This window comes from Callorhinchus milii, unplaced genomic scaffold (genome assembly GCF_018977255.1).
Source record: "Callorhinchus milii isolate IMCB2004 unplaced genomic scaffold, IMCB_Cmil_1.0 Scaffold2, whole genome shotgun sequence".
Lineage (NCBI taxonomy): Eukaryota > Metazoa > Chordata > Chondrichthyes > Chimaeriformes > Callorhinchidae > Callorhinchus > Callorhinchus milii.
The window spans coordinates 98,919,265-98,934,221 of NW_024704743.1; the positions used below are offsets into that span (position 1 = coordinate 98,919,265).

Consider the following 14,957-nt stretch of genomic DNA (forward strand, 5'->3'; position numbering starts at 1 on the left):
AGAGACACACACACACACACACACACGCGGACAGACACCGCCCTCCCGCCCCCGTTGCCTTCCGCAGAGGGCGGTCGATACCCGCTCCGGACTCGCAGTGGAGCTGCAGCTCCGCTCCGCTCCGCCCCGCGGGGGTCCCCCTCTGGCGCCGCCTGACGTAACCTTCCGGAGTGGGGGCGGAGGGCGCTGGAGGGGGGCGGGTTGAGGGGGTGGGGACCGTGTCCCGGTTCCCGCTGCCCCCCCACCCCCCCACCCCTCACGCTCGCTTTCGCCGGTTGCGGGGACACCGCCCGCGGCGGCTGAGCTGCGCGAGGCGCTCGAGCAAAGGGTGGGTGTGTGTGTGGTGTGGGGGTGGGGGTGTGTGGGGGGGTTCCCGGGGCGCCGCTCCCTCCCTCCCTCTCTCCCCCTCCCTCCCCCTGTGGGTGGGTGGAGAATGCTGCAGCCCAGGAGGTGAGGTCGTGTCACACCGCTCAGCTCCGCGCCGTGACTCTGACCGCCCGCCCGCCCCTCCCTCCCTCCCTCCGCCCCTCCGTCCGTCTGTGCAGCAGCTCCGGAGGCAGCGCTCAGTCACTCACTCACTCACTCACTCGCTCAGACCCGAGACCTCGATGGTGCAGTAAAGGCGAGTCAAGGCGGCGAATCCAGAGCACGTTACCCCCCCCCCCCCCCCACCCCGGGTTTCTCCCCCCCTCCACCGCAGGGAAAGGGGAGAAGGAACCGCATCGCATCGCCCCCCACCCCCTCCCTCCCTCCTCCTCCCCCACTCCCGCACACCCCCCACCCACACCCCGGAGCGGGAGCAAAATGTAAGTTTTGGTGCATTTAATTCCGCGGCTGCTCTCTCTGTGTGTGTCTGTCTGTCTGTGTTTTGATGTGGCCACACGCCGGCAGGGCACTGGGCACTGGGGAGGGCAGGGCACTGGGCAGGGGAGGGCTGGGCACTGGGCAGGGCACTGGGCAGGGGAGGGGACTGGGGAGGGCAGGGCACTGGGGAGGGCAGGGCACTGGGCAGGGGAGGGCACTGGGGAGGGCAGGGCACTGGGCAGGGGAGGGCACTGGGCAGGGGAGGGCACTGGGCAGGGGAGGGGAGGGCACTGGGGAGGGCAGGGCACTGGGCAGGGGAGGGCAGGGCACTGGGGAGGGCAGGGCACTGGGCACTGGGGAGGGCAGGGCACTCGGCACTGGGGAGGGCAGGGCACTGGGCAGGGGAGGGCACTGGGCAGGGGAGGGCTGGGCGCTGGGGAGGGCACTGGGCACGGCGTTGGGCAGGGGAGGGCACGGGGCAGGGGAGGGCTGGGCACTGGGCAGGGGAGGGCTGGGCGCTGGGCAGGGGAGGGCTGGGCACTGGGCAGGGGAGGGCTGGGCGCTGGGCAGGGGAGGGCACGGGGCAGGGAAGGGGAGGGCACGGGGCAGGGCAGGGCACTGGGCAGTGGGGGGGGGACGGGGGCTTTTGATCACGCTGCGATCCCGGTGATGTCCTATCTCTCGCTCCGCTACGTTGGTATCCAGAGCGATCGATGGTAATTATTCGTTTTCCCCCTTAATTTCTTTTGTGTTCAGACTTCGGGTGCAATCCAACCCACAGTAACGGGGTGTGTGGGGGTGTGTGTGTGTGTGTGGGGGGGGGTGGTCTGCCCGGTGGTGTCATTTTCCTGCTGCCCTTCTTTGTATGAGGAATAAAACGACGATTTAATTTGTGATGTGGCATTTACTGTGGTTTGATCTCTCCCCCCACCCCCCCCCCTCTCTCGCTGGTCATTTGGATGCAAAACTGTAGAGGACGATTGCAAAAGTGTATTCAGTTGCGGGTCCGTTTGCTTTGCAAATTTTATTTCTGTTTCATATGGCGTTTGCCAAGTGATTCACGTTGCGATCGATCCCCACCGTTGTGGCACTTGGAAAGGGAGGGAGGGAGAGAGCGAGGGAGGGAGGGAGGGAGGGAGGGCGACACCAACTATATTTTGAATAAATATCTCTTTGACTCCCAGCTCGTCCTTTTGCAAACAGACCGCTTATTTGGAGAACTTAATACGTTAGTGATTTTGAATTGCAAAACCGTGCACTCCACATGGAAATTTAAAGGCAACTGGTTCGACATTTCAGGAAACCTTCACAAGCTCGTGCCACAGACACCATTTGAATTTTATATAATATATACACATATATATATATATTTACAAAACATAAAAACCAAACGCTCGTTCCAATTTGCGCGCCTGTGACCCGTCCACAGCCCAAATCGGTGCAAAGATCCTTCCAACCGAACCCCGGTTTGCAGTGCAACGCAGCGACTGCACAAGTCGCGACTCTTTCGGTGCAAAAGGGCCTTTTGAGTTCGAGAGAGAGAGAGAGAGAAAAAAAAGCGAAACGAAAAACACTTTTAAAGAGCGCGGCTCAGCCGATCGGAATTTGGTGATATTTTCAGGTCCCAGAGTTGTTGCGATCGGAATAAAAGATAAAAGTGGTGGTGGTGGGGAGGGGGTGGGGGTTGGGGGGGGGGATGTGTGGCTGATCCTCATGACAAGCCAAACCTTGAAGGGTTGCATTGGAATAAATCCAATCTGAATTTCAGAGTTTGCAGTGTTACTTTGCACTGTACCTGCACCCCCTCCCTCCCCCCCCTCTCCCTTACACACTACTTAACTACTTATCATAAAAATAGTGGCTACTGTAAAGCAGGAAAAACAACCACCCTTTTTAGGTGTGCTCGTTCCTCCTTTCTGGCTGGGTTTGTGGCGATGGGGGAGTGGAGCTGGAGTTCTGTCAAGTTCTCAGCTGCACACACACACACACACACACACACAAAAAGGGCCACAGTCTTGCATAACAGTCTGCCCTCTCGCCCTGGTGTGGGCAAATGGCGAGGGAGGGTGTGTGTGTGTGTGAGAGAGAGAGAGAGAGAAAGAGAGGAAAGATGAGAGGGAGAGGAAAAGAGAGATTGAAGAAAGCAAAGAGGGGGTGAGAGAGAGAGAGAGAGGGAGGGAGGGAGGGAGGGGTGAGAGAGAAAGGGAGGATTGTGGACCCTGCAGAAGGAAGGAAGCTGCCCTGAGAGCAGCTCAGTTGCACCCTGTGCTGGAGAGGAGGTGGAGGGGGTAATATAGGGGTAATTGTTGGCAGAGATGGTGAGAAGCTCAGAGTGAGCCCCTACCCCTGTGCGCCTGTGTAGTCACCACCACCACCAGCTGCTGGTCTGGTCTGGGCTGAGCTGAGCAGCGCTGGGAACACAAAGCGGTGCTCTGAGCACTGATTGATGAGGTGCGAGGCTGCTGCTGCTGCTGCTGCTGCCTGCTGCCTGCCCTGCCTGCCCTGCCCTGCCCTGCCTGCCTGCCCTGCCTGCCTGCCTGCTGGTGGATTTCTGGCAAGATCGGTGCATCGGAACTGAGCCGGATTCTGGGGTCCTTGGGGTGGGGAAGGGGGGAGAAGCAATCACTATCCTTTGCAAAGCGTAAATACATTCTCCCCCCCCACCCCACCCCACCCCCCCCCGAACCAGAGGCTCTCTACACTTTAACCAGTCTCTGCAGTAACCCCCTCTGCGACTGTTTTCCCCCTCCTCTCGTGATTGCCTGTGACTCGGGTTTGTGCGCCTTTCACCACCATCAGGAATTTTGTACAAACAAAATGGACTTAAGACAGTGAGAGAGGGAGAGCACTGGGCAGTGGTTCCGAGTGCCAACAGATTGCAAGTCCACAGGTGCCCACAAAATACACTCCACAGTAAATCCTGTGACTTGAGATGTGAAAAGGCGTTAAATCAAATGCAAGGAATATTATTTTGAAGTCATACCCTTGAGATTCCCCAGAAACGCAGCCAGAGCAATGCCGGCCATCCCTAGTGTGGACAATCAGTGTTGCTGGAATACAGTATTGGGTTTGCTGACCTCTACTGCCCTCATATTTCCATTGCCAACAGTCTCCTTACATTTTTTTTACCATGAAACTAAACTGCCTTATAACTACCTCAGCCACCCTTGAGCCTAAACACCATTATCAGATTGGCCTCCTTCTGCGCTGAACGTTTTTCTATGTTAACTTTCAAACAGGTACTTCCAGGAGATGAATTAAGCCTGTCTGTTATCTGCACCTACTATTGTGAGTCCTGACCAATAACTTGTTTACTGCTCTTGTGCATGTGATCCACTGCCAAGGAAAGCACGTTTTAAAGTAAAAAAACAACTGTTGGATGCTGTAATATCACCTGCATCTTAATAACTGGATGGATGTCTGCTCTTTCAACTTATCAAAAGTGCAAACAAACTGTGAAAATAGTGTCTGTACTATATTTTACAGTTTAAAATTGGAGTCAATGTATCCTGTGTTTTTTTTGCCCCTTTACCCTTTCGCTCCTCCGTGTCTTCAGCTGTTATTTTACTAACTGTCTTGACAGTTTACATGACGGGGTGGGGCACTGAGTTATTAAGTTTTCTTTTTGTCCAGCGATTACCTCCCCTATATAAAAAAATGCTTATGGAGGTAGGACTATACCAAACCTCATAGTAGGAGTGATGGAGCTCCATTCAAAAAAGAGCCTATCATTTTAGTAAGGCCTTATCACTCCAGCAGTGATTATCAGGATCGCTCCATCGCCATACTGTTTCCTTGCTTTCTCTAACTGAAGAAAAGGAAAAAAATAAAAAATAAACCTTGGCAAACTCTGGGCTGTTCAGCAACTTGGGAGGTCTTCCTGACATGAAAGGTGTTCTAGAAATGCTGTTGTTAAATTAAAACATTACCTGCGAGAAGTGTGTTGGTTGTGGTTTGTTGCTATTTTAAAAGTAAATTATTGAAAATAATAATCCTTGCGTTTGATATAGTGCTTTATTATGTCTTCGAGACATCTCAAAGCGCTTCACAAAATATACTGTAAAGTGAATTGACTGTATATTTCGTGGATAAAATGAACAGATGCAGATGATTGTGTGTTTGCAGATATATCATGAGAATTGTAATATTATCAAGGAACGATTGAACAAACTTGGAAGACTCCTTGTCCATTCCTCTTTAGAAAAGAGCAAATTAGAAAGTTTAGTTTTGGAAAAGAATGCAAACTTGCAAGCTTATTTTAGTATTTTTTTAAAGAACACTTTAGTTAACCGAGCATGTTTAATGTGAACATGAGGCCTACTTCATGTTATGTCTGCTAATTTTGGATTTTGTGCATTTGCAGTAAATGTTGATGTGTATTTCGTGGGTCAATTACTTACTGAGTTTGTCTACATTTACTTTACAGTAAATCCTGTGAAGTGTTTTAAGATGTTTCAATGAAGTGATAACGAGCTGTATGAAATTGAAAGGGTATCAATAATGTTGTCTAGCATAAAAACATCTATGCATTTCACCAAAGCAAGACACTTGGTTCAGCTTGACCTAAATATATCATGTGAATCTCCTCTGCCGAAAAAAATACTGGATATATATTAGCATGCCAGCTTAAGAGATGAACTTAATTGGTGCCGGCTGTAGGTCTAAATCCTGAAAGTTAGCATTCAGTTACGATGACCCTAGAAGCAACTAAATCCAGAGATCTTGTAGGGGCTGAAGTGTAACTGTTGCTTTCGATCTTGGCTCAAAGTCAGTTGTGAAATGACCCTTTGAAAACTGCAGTAGTGATGAAGTACTTTGAGACATCCTCCTGATGTGAAAGGAGCTATATAAATGTAAATTGTATTGTATTACACAACAAATCATCGGTTATGATTGAGGATTTCTCTTAACCCTGCAATTTACAGGATTAGAATGAGGCTAATTTTAGAATCTTTTTCAAAAAGCACGAAATCTGTGCAAAAATTTAAATTTCAGAAGGTGGAGGATTAAAATAGGTCACAAAAAGTTTTTTGAGCTGATTTGAACTCGATCTTTCATAAACAAAAGGGATACGATTATAATTGGAGCTATATTGTAAGATAGCTCGCTGATTTCTTCAAGTTATATGGTTTATTGACCTGTACAGCAAATTGTTGAATGTCCGTCGCAAATGTCATAATTGACTGTCTTGAATATTACAGACATCACTTTCATTTTCCAGTTATAATGGCATGAACTTTGTGAGAGGATCATATATTTAAAATGTACACGATACGGTGGCTTGAAATGATCAAGCAGCAGTGTCTGAGGTAATTATTCTTAGTTTAGGTAAAGTTAGAAACTATCTTTGGAGAGAGATGTTAGTTCTTACTCAAGTTGGGCTTCACAACAACTTAATGCATATGCATTAGCAGACGTTTTGAATTCTCTCCTCACTCTGGTAGCTGTCAGCCAAAGGACCCTGAAATGTCTAAATTCAAGACTTAATTAAGTCTTGACTTCCGGACAGAAGGATGTGACGCTTTGAATGTAATAATCCACGAAGAATTTGTCAGTGAGCTCAAAGTCCCAGGTTTTTGGATAACATGGTTATATTGAAGTTGTAGAAGATTGAAGAAAAGTGGTAACTTGAGAACATTTTAAACATCTGTCATTGTAAATTTGTGAAGGCTCCTGTGTAATTCCTTTCCCGGTTGACTGCTCTGTAACAGACTCTTCCCCAATGGGCAATAAGCTGACTCGGTTTGTTGCTTCTCCCTGTGGCACTCTATAAGAAGCCTTTGGGGCAGTGAGGGAATATTGGTGGGAAACAGCTGTGATTCACGGAGATCACATTTTCTACAAAGGGTTACCTCAGGGATTCAAATAAGACAGTTGAGCTATCACAATGAAGAAAAAATCACCGAGTAACTCAATAGTAACATCCCAAATTGTGGTACGTTGAGTTATTGACTGAGGCAGAGAAATATTTGGTTAATGTGTTCCATTTGCAATATAAAAAGGACTTTAGTGCAATTGTACTTTATGTAGCACAGATAGATGACCATAACAAATCAATCCAAAACAAACAATACCGATGAGATCATATAAATGATTTGTGTACCAGAAGTTTAATTGACTATTTTCATTTGAACATTTATAGTTCATACTCCAAAAATGTTATCCTTTATAGGCAATATTCTTAGCGATTCAAGCACACTGCATTTGAATCAGTGACCAAATTTGTTCTAGAATTTATAGCGCTTTGTTAAAATAATAATGTTAGATGAAAATATTGATGTCTAAGGATTTTGTTTGTCCAGCGATCATGCATACAATAATAATAATAGTTGCATATAATAATATATTGTACAGCAGCTATGAAGAGAATGACCAATGTTTTCCGGGAAAACTTTCACTTTATAAATAGTGCCATTTTTAACATGGCTCTTTAACATTCACCTGAACTAGAGACGGAACCTTACTTTAATGTCCCACCTGAAGGATTGTGCCTCCAACAATGCAGCACTCTCCCAGCCTAGAATTTGTGAGTTCAAAGTTGGACTTCAACCCACAACCTTCTGACTCGAGGCAAGAATGCTACCAAGTGAGCCAGTCTGAAATCAGCATTTGCGCCATTGAAAGGTTTTATTTGAGAGCTCAGCCCATCTCTACATCCACGTGCACATTTTGTGGCTAGAATCTCTGCATAGCCATGATGAGTGGAAACCCTAGCTTTTTTTAACCTGCGTCTATTTGGGGTAGGGGAAGAGCAATATTAGCACTCTGTCTTTGATCAACAAACTCAGGCGTGGATGGGGATTCATACCTGCACCTTGTGATCATTAGTTAAAGTGCTGGTGCTTTCCAACAAGGCCATTGGGAAAATGAAACTTTGTTTTGCAATTAAAATGCAAGTCATTCAAATCTGAGTTAAGAGAGCTTGTTAAGAGAGTTTTGTGAGTACAAAACCATAGTTTTCTTTATATTCTGAAGGCTGATGAAAAACATGAATAATGCTAATAAAAACAATGGTCAGCTGGGGCTCGCTATTTATTTTACTAGGAAACTTGTACGTTGATGAATTTTCTGTGCCCCAAACATTAGCAAAGCTTTTATTTCATCAGTGGTTACTTTAAAAAAAACTGAATAGATATCTTCTTGAGAAGAAAATTTGTAAGATAGGTGCAGCCCGAGATGAACAAATATTCCAAGTGACAAAAGCTGAGAAATGTTTTACTGTGGAGGAAAGGAGGCTGGGATTATATATTGGACGTGTGGGAATGGCTAAATATAGCCGTGACCTTGGGGTTCAGGGAGTCTCCATGTGAAAGCTTTCTCCAAGGACATAGGTTGGATGAGTTAAATTTATGATAAGGTTAGGTAGCCTGTGGGAGTAGTGGGCTAAATGGGATTAACTCGGTCCATTCTTACATTCTTAAAACTAGGTTTATTTCTAAATGGGTTTAGAAATATGAACGTTCAAACACTATAGGTACTCTCTTTGAACTTGGTAGCAATAACAAATGGGGAATTTCAATTTGTAAATTACAGGTTTGTTAGGGAAGTGCTGTTCTGTTTGAACTGCTGCCCATTTTCTTCCCTTTTTATTTCCTGAAATTGAGCAAGACTGGTCAAATTGTGTGGTCTGGTCAAGAACTTGGCTACAGCAGAATAGTTGTAGAGAAATTCCTCCTGGGTCTAGATTTTCTTATTAATGTAGCATTTCAGAGCACTCAGACTTCAGAAAATTCTAAAAACAGCTTGAATTTTTAAATCAATTTTCTGTAAGTTCCTTGAATAAATACAGAAAACAACATGATTGTTGAGACTGAATTCAACATTCTGCTAAATTTTGGATGTCTAAAATGCTACATAAATAGAGTAATTTTAGGTGGAATTTCTCTCCTGTGTGTGTGAAGGAGGATGCCCTTCATGCAATGATGAGCTGCACATTATATCTGAGATCATAATTTATACAGCAGGTTACGGTAAGAGACAGGCATAGATGTTTTCATTGCTGCATTCAGAGATTCAGTCTTGTATTTCCGCAGCTTTGTTATTTTGTTGAAATTATTGGGCAAGTTAGTCAAATCTGACTATGGTCTCTATCCTCATTCCACCCCCCCCCCCCCCCCCCCCCCCCCCCCCCGCAAAGAAAAAACTTTGGGTATAAAAAGTAACTCTTTAATGCTTTACTGGGTGATTTTTTAAAAATTGAAATTGTTGAATTTCATGCATTTTATTTTAATAAAGAAAAGGTAATATAGAGTATAATACATTAGAACATAAACTTGTACAACAGGACTGTGGTGTATAAGCCAGTAATTTTTTAAAAAAAAATACATAAGCAGACAACATTTGCACTCTTTCTTAAATTTAAGGGCAATACGAGCAAGATGCTGCAATCCAAATGATAGATTTTAAAACACTTGGGGAGGCTTGAGATATTTTTGATTAGATTATGGAAAGAGCCTCAAAAATGTGACTCACGAGAAACCAGTGGACTTTGCATTGGCTGTTTGTGGAAAGCATTGGGCAGCTGAGCATCTTGTTGTAGCGAGGCTTTGTTATTTTGAAGGTATCTAGAGAATCGAAAGTTGCTTCAAGCAACTCAGCAGCTGTGTGTGAAGTGACAGACATTCACAAGGCAGGTGTTTCTAAATTGGTGATATCTTTGGACAAGGAATGACAGACAGGATACAATAAGTGATGGTTTAAGTCAGTCCGGATATATCCAGCTAAGGTTCTGCAAAAGTATTGATTTAAATACTTGGATGATAAATTGGTTTAACAAATCAGATGGTCTTCTCATCCTCAGCTCATTTCCAGAGCTAATGCTATCCCCCCACCCCATTTTTCCCTGTGATAGAATGACAGAATATGGTTATCAGTCACCATTCCTTCGTTATTGCTCTCACTCTCTCCCCCTCTTCTCCCCCTCCTTTATTTGGATCACTGCAGGATCCAGACATGATGGAGCCATTTTCTCTTCACAACTGAGCCAAGTTTGAAAAAAAAGCCTCTTGGATTTTTAAGCTTTGACAGAACTTTGTAAATGCAATTCCTAAATTTTACTCAAGTATCTCCAAATCTCTCCAAAGAGATTGGAATCACAGAAGAAATCACAGTACAAAAGGCTGATAAATAATACATCTTGTTAGGAGATTTTCAGTTTACAACTGGAGCATGAGCAACGAGAGCTTGAAGCAGTTGTGTCTCACGGTCATTGGTGAAGAAAGGAATTGCATTAATAATCTTCCCAGAATAAGAAAGTGGTCATAAATCAACTTGAGACATGACAGACCCCAGTTTACTCAATCTCATCAAATGTATTTTTTAAAAAACAAGTCTGCATTATCAGTAGAACACTTTAAAACTGTCCCAGCTTTGAAATAGCCTTTATATCTATATCTATAGCCTCAGTTATGCAAATATTTCCTTTGAATGTTGCTAGGGAGCAGGAAATGCTGATTTAAGATTTTTTTTGGACAGGGAGGGTGATGCAACTAGAAACAGAGGCCATCTGTCCTGAGGGGATTGATTTCCTGTGAACAGGCTTTGTGGCTGGAGGACAATTGATGGTGTTTGTAGATAATACTGATCTTGATGATATTGCACAGCATCAATGCAAGAACCAGCAAAGATACCGTATTATAAATAGAAACCATGGTCCCATTTCTAGGGATGATTCCCGAAAGAGAGCTTGACACCACTCTCAGCACTGCTCTTAATATTCAACTTGCAATTGTGTTTTTCTGTTAGCATTCAGCTGATGAATATTTGCTTGTCTTACTCCTTTCACGATCCTCCCCACCCCCTCCCCCACCATGATGCTGCTTGGTTGTAGCCCTTGGGTGCAGAGATGCCTGGGAAGTTTACATAGAGAGATCCATCCTGTTTGGCATGGACGATCAGGAATGAGGCTGGAATAGCCCATAGCTGTCATTCAGGTTTTGTTTCAAAGGCTCAGTGCCTGCTGGGAGGAACAAAAGGCGAGGAGGGAGGGAGAAGCTGGTTGTTCTAGGATCTGTATTCTGAGACTGCAACATTCAAAATGGTATTCTGACAAGTGAGTTTCTTTTTCTGTCTCTATTCTCTGGCCCGTTGCTATAGAAACCCTTTTATTTGGTCATTGTCGTTTTTTTATTGTGAACTAATTGCTTTTTTTGGGCAATTGATGGTTCTTAGTTTGAAAATTTAAAAAAAGATTTAAAGAAAATTTAACTGGCTTGTGCAAAACTAAATAGGAAATAATCATTGCATTTAGTATACAGCGCCATTCACATTGGGAGGATCCCAAGTGCTTCCCACAATTCAAAACACTGATTTTAAGTGTCATTAAGTCCCACTGATTTTACTGGCCTAAATGTGTTTTTTGTGCTGAATTGGCAGGTAATTAACAGCAAATGTTGCACTGTAAATAGTAGTTATTTACACCAATCTTAGTCCAGCACCAAACAGCCTCAGTATCTTCTGCTCAACCATCAAAACAGTTAGCATTAAAAGAACACCCATGATTTCCGAGCTGCAAATTAATATGGGCTTATTACTGAACTAATGTATTTCATGAAACAAAATGCAAAATACTGCAGATGCTGGAAATCTGAAAACAAAAACAGAAGTCGCTGGGAACACTCAGAAAGTCAGGCAACATCTATGGAGAGAGGAAAGTGAGTTAACGGGACCTGAAACTATTTTATTGGAATCATTTGTTCAGAAACTTCACGCTGGCTCGGCGTTCTGTTCGACTCTGAGCTGTCCTTTCTTCCTCATATCTGCGCCACAACTGGCACCGCCTTCCATCACTTCCGAAACATCGCCAGACTACGGCACTACCTCACCCCTCACGCTGCTGAAACTCTGGTCCACGCCTTTGTCACCTCAAGGCTGGACTATGGGAACTCTCTCCTCGCCGGCCTTCCCGGCACCTCCCTCCACAAGCTGCAGGTCATTCAGAACTCTGCAGCTCGTGTACTGTCCCGCACCAGGCTTCGCGACCACATCACTCCCACCCTCGCTCGCCTCCACTGGCTCCCCATCCCCCAGAGGATCGAATTCAAGATCCTCATCCTCACCTACAAGGCCATTCACGGCCGTGCTCCCTCCTACCTCTCTGACCTACTATCCCCTTACTTACCTGCCCGTACCCTCCGTTCCTCTGGCTCCGATCTGCTCCACATCCCCCGCCCCAACCGCCCTACCATCAGTGGCCGGGCCTTCAGCCTCTCAGCCCCTAAGCTCTGGAACTCCATCCCCCAGTGCCTTCGCCGCCTCCTCCCTTTCCTCCTTCAAGGCCGGTCTCAAGACCTTTCTCTTTGACTGTGCCTTCAGCTCCCCTCTCGACTCTCTACCCCCTTCTCGTTCCCTCCCTTCCCTCACCCTGACCATTTCCCCCCTGCTCGGGTCCTGACCCAACTGTCCAGCGCCTTGGGACGTCCTCCCGACGTGAAAGGCGCTCTATAAATGGAATCTTGTTGTTGTTGTTGAGTGTTCCCGGCGACTTCTTTTTATATATTTTATTTGATTGTCTGGAAGGTAGGTATTGATAATAGATTGAGGACTTGGTGTAGTTGAGGTAGAGTTGGGATTTTCTTCAGATAATCCAAGATGTATGTTGGTGTAGTGGGAATGTGGGTCATCGCTGCACTTCCAGATTTATTTATAGAATCAGAGCAGACACTTACTTGGTAGGAATATAACTTTCATAAACAGATGAAAGACTGATATAAACAAGGTAATGTAGCTCTGTTGTCTCTGGAGATAGTTACACTCCTGCCGTAGGGCTATCTCAACTATCCCAAGATAGTAGGAAAATGGCTGAAACTTCTCTCTAGTCTCCTTCACTATTTGACTTAAGACCAGCAGCCATGCCTGAGTCTGGTACCATCGCACAGACACAGCACAGAAGCATAAATAATTTTGTTTCTTATTTTATTTTGGCAACATCACAATCTTGCGACCAGTAATAATTCCTCAAAAGAAGTTGGTCACTCAATGCATGATGGTTTGTGGGTCATTGCTGTGCACAATTAGCTGCTGTGTTTCACCCACAAAATACACTGTCAATTCACTTTGCAATATATTCTGTGAAGTGCTTTAAGACATCTCAACGACGTGATATATCAAATGCAAAGATTATTACTATTACCAAATGGAGGAATGAGCACAAATTTTGGAGTGTTGAGACAAATTACCTTGATATGGAGGTGCCTGAAATCAGAAGCAAGAGTCCCAATTTTTCTAAACAAGGTAAAAGATACATCAGATTAGTGAGTGTCAGAGATTATTTCACATCAAAATTAAGTGTATGTGTTTTGGAATGGGGTCATGGTGCTGTCCTTATGGATTCAGTTTTGGGTAATCTGAAACATAAGGTTGCCTCAGTTGCTTTCTTGGCCAAAAAGATTGTGGGTTTATCCCCAAGTTAGGACTCCTAAGTATTATCAAAACGCAAAATACTACAGATGCTGGAAATCTGAACCAAACCAGAAGTCACTGAGAACACTCAGTAGGTCAGGCAGCATCTATGGAGAAAGGAAAATGAGTCAACGTTTCGGGTCCACGACCCTTCGTCAGTTCAGTTTTTGCTCCTGAGTATAATTTCTGTGCTGACACTCCAATGCATTGCTGGTGAAGTACCGCATTGTCAAAGGTGCCACCCCTTGGATGACACGTTAAACTGAGATCTCATCTGCCTGTTTAGATGGATGTTAAAGATCCCATGGCATTGTTTAAAAAAAAATGGGAGTATTTCCTGTCCAACAGTTATCAAATGCAAGGATTATTTTACAGGCCCTTGATAGTTGTGCTATGCCACTATGTTTGTGAGTATGTAAGCAGTACACATGTATTTAATTTGAAAGTTACATAGGAGCATAAGAACAGGAGTATGCCATTCAGCCCCTCAAGTTCCGCCTTTCTATTAGAACATGGCTGTTTGTACCTCAACACCAATTACTTGCCCTTGCCCAATATCCCTTGATAGCCCTACCTATCAAAAAACCCATCCATTTCAGTCTTGAAAATATGAATGGATCCAGCATCCACAGCCTTTTGGGGAGAGGGTTCCAGATTTTCACTACCCTTTATGTTAAAAATTTCACTCCTTAAATGGCCTAGTTCTAATTTTAAGATTATGCCCCCTTTTTCTAGATTCGCCCACCAGAGGAAATAGTTCTCTGTAGGGAATGTGTGTGAACCAGCTCTGGAATCCTGCCTGGATGAGGAAAACTGTTTTCATTTTCTTTACAGAGCTTTTTTCTCAAATGTTGTACCTGATCCTTCAAAAACACATTGCTGCTTGTCTATCTTTGACTTGAGACTTAGATTTGAACTAGGTCACCATTGTGACATGAGGGCAAAGGGCAGATGTTTGCAAGGGTGGAATTTAGTTGTTTAGTGATAAAAGCCAACCTCAATAAACATTGAGTGGACAATTAACTGCTTTTTACAGACATTTGATTTTATCCGAGATACTGTTTAGTTTCTCTGAAGGCTGCAGGACTGGCCTCCGAGAGGAGTACTGTGTAAATGTAGCCTGAAGCCAGCTGACTTGGTGATTTATTTCATTGTCTGTGGATACCTAATGTAAAACATAGATGAATCTGCCAGTAGTGCCAGAGAGACATCACCTGCTAGTAATTTCACTGCAAATCTTTAATGTAAAGAGAACACAAAGAGCATTTCAGGTCATTGTGGTTTAATGATTCACTTTCCTGTCCCCCGCCTTGTCCCCAAAATATGTAGCCTCCAGGATCAAGCAATATTCTTAGCTGTAAATCTTACACTTTTCAAGGCATTCACTTTTTTTAAAAAAAAGTACTTCAAAAATAGCTTCATTTGTTTTTCGCTTTTATATTTACGTGCATTGGCTATGATGGTTAGCAAGTTAGCAAGCTCTTCAACAATGATGGTTGGTTACAAGCTTCTGATTGCAAAACAATTAAAAAGCTTGTAGGGTTAGGAAAATGGGGACTTGCTCACATCATATGTTTTACCTTATGATTTACCACTATTGGGTGGACATTAACCATTATCTAATCGGACCAGGTTCTCTTGAGATTCTGCAATTTCATTTGGGAATGATATGATTTCTGTTTGTGCAGAGATGGTAATCTTTTGAAGAAACAATACCTTCTCTTTTCTCGTCCACTCCCCAGGCTACAAAACTG

The 14,957-nt window shown here is 44.5% G+C and overlaps 1 protein-coding gene across 1 annotated transcript in view; it reads left to right on the top strand.

Annotated features, from left to right (window-relative positions):
- Window positions 1-1,435: 1,435 nt before the first annotated feature.
- greb1l (GREB1 like retinoic acid receptor coactivator) overlaps window positions 1,436-14,957 on the top strand; it is a 144,005-nt gene continuing 130,483 nt past the window's right edge. The window contains exon 1 of the mRNA XM_007900925.2: window positions 1,436-1,520. The gene's annotated coding sequence lies outside the window, so the exon portion shown is untranslated. The remainder of the gene's footprint in view (window positions 1,521-14,957) is intronic.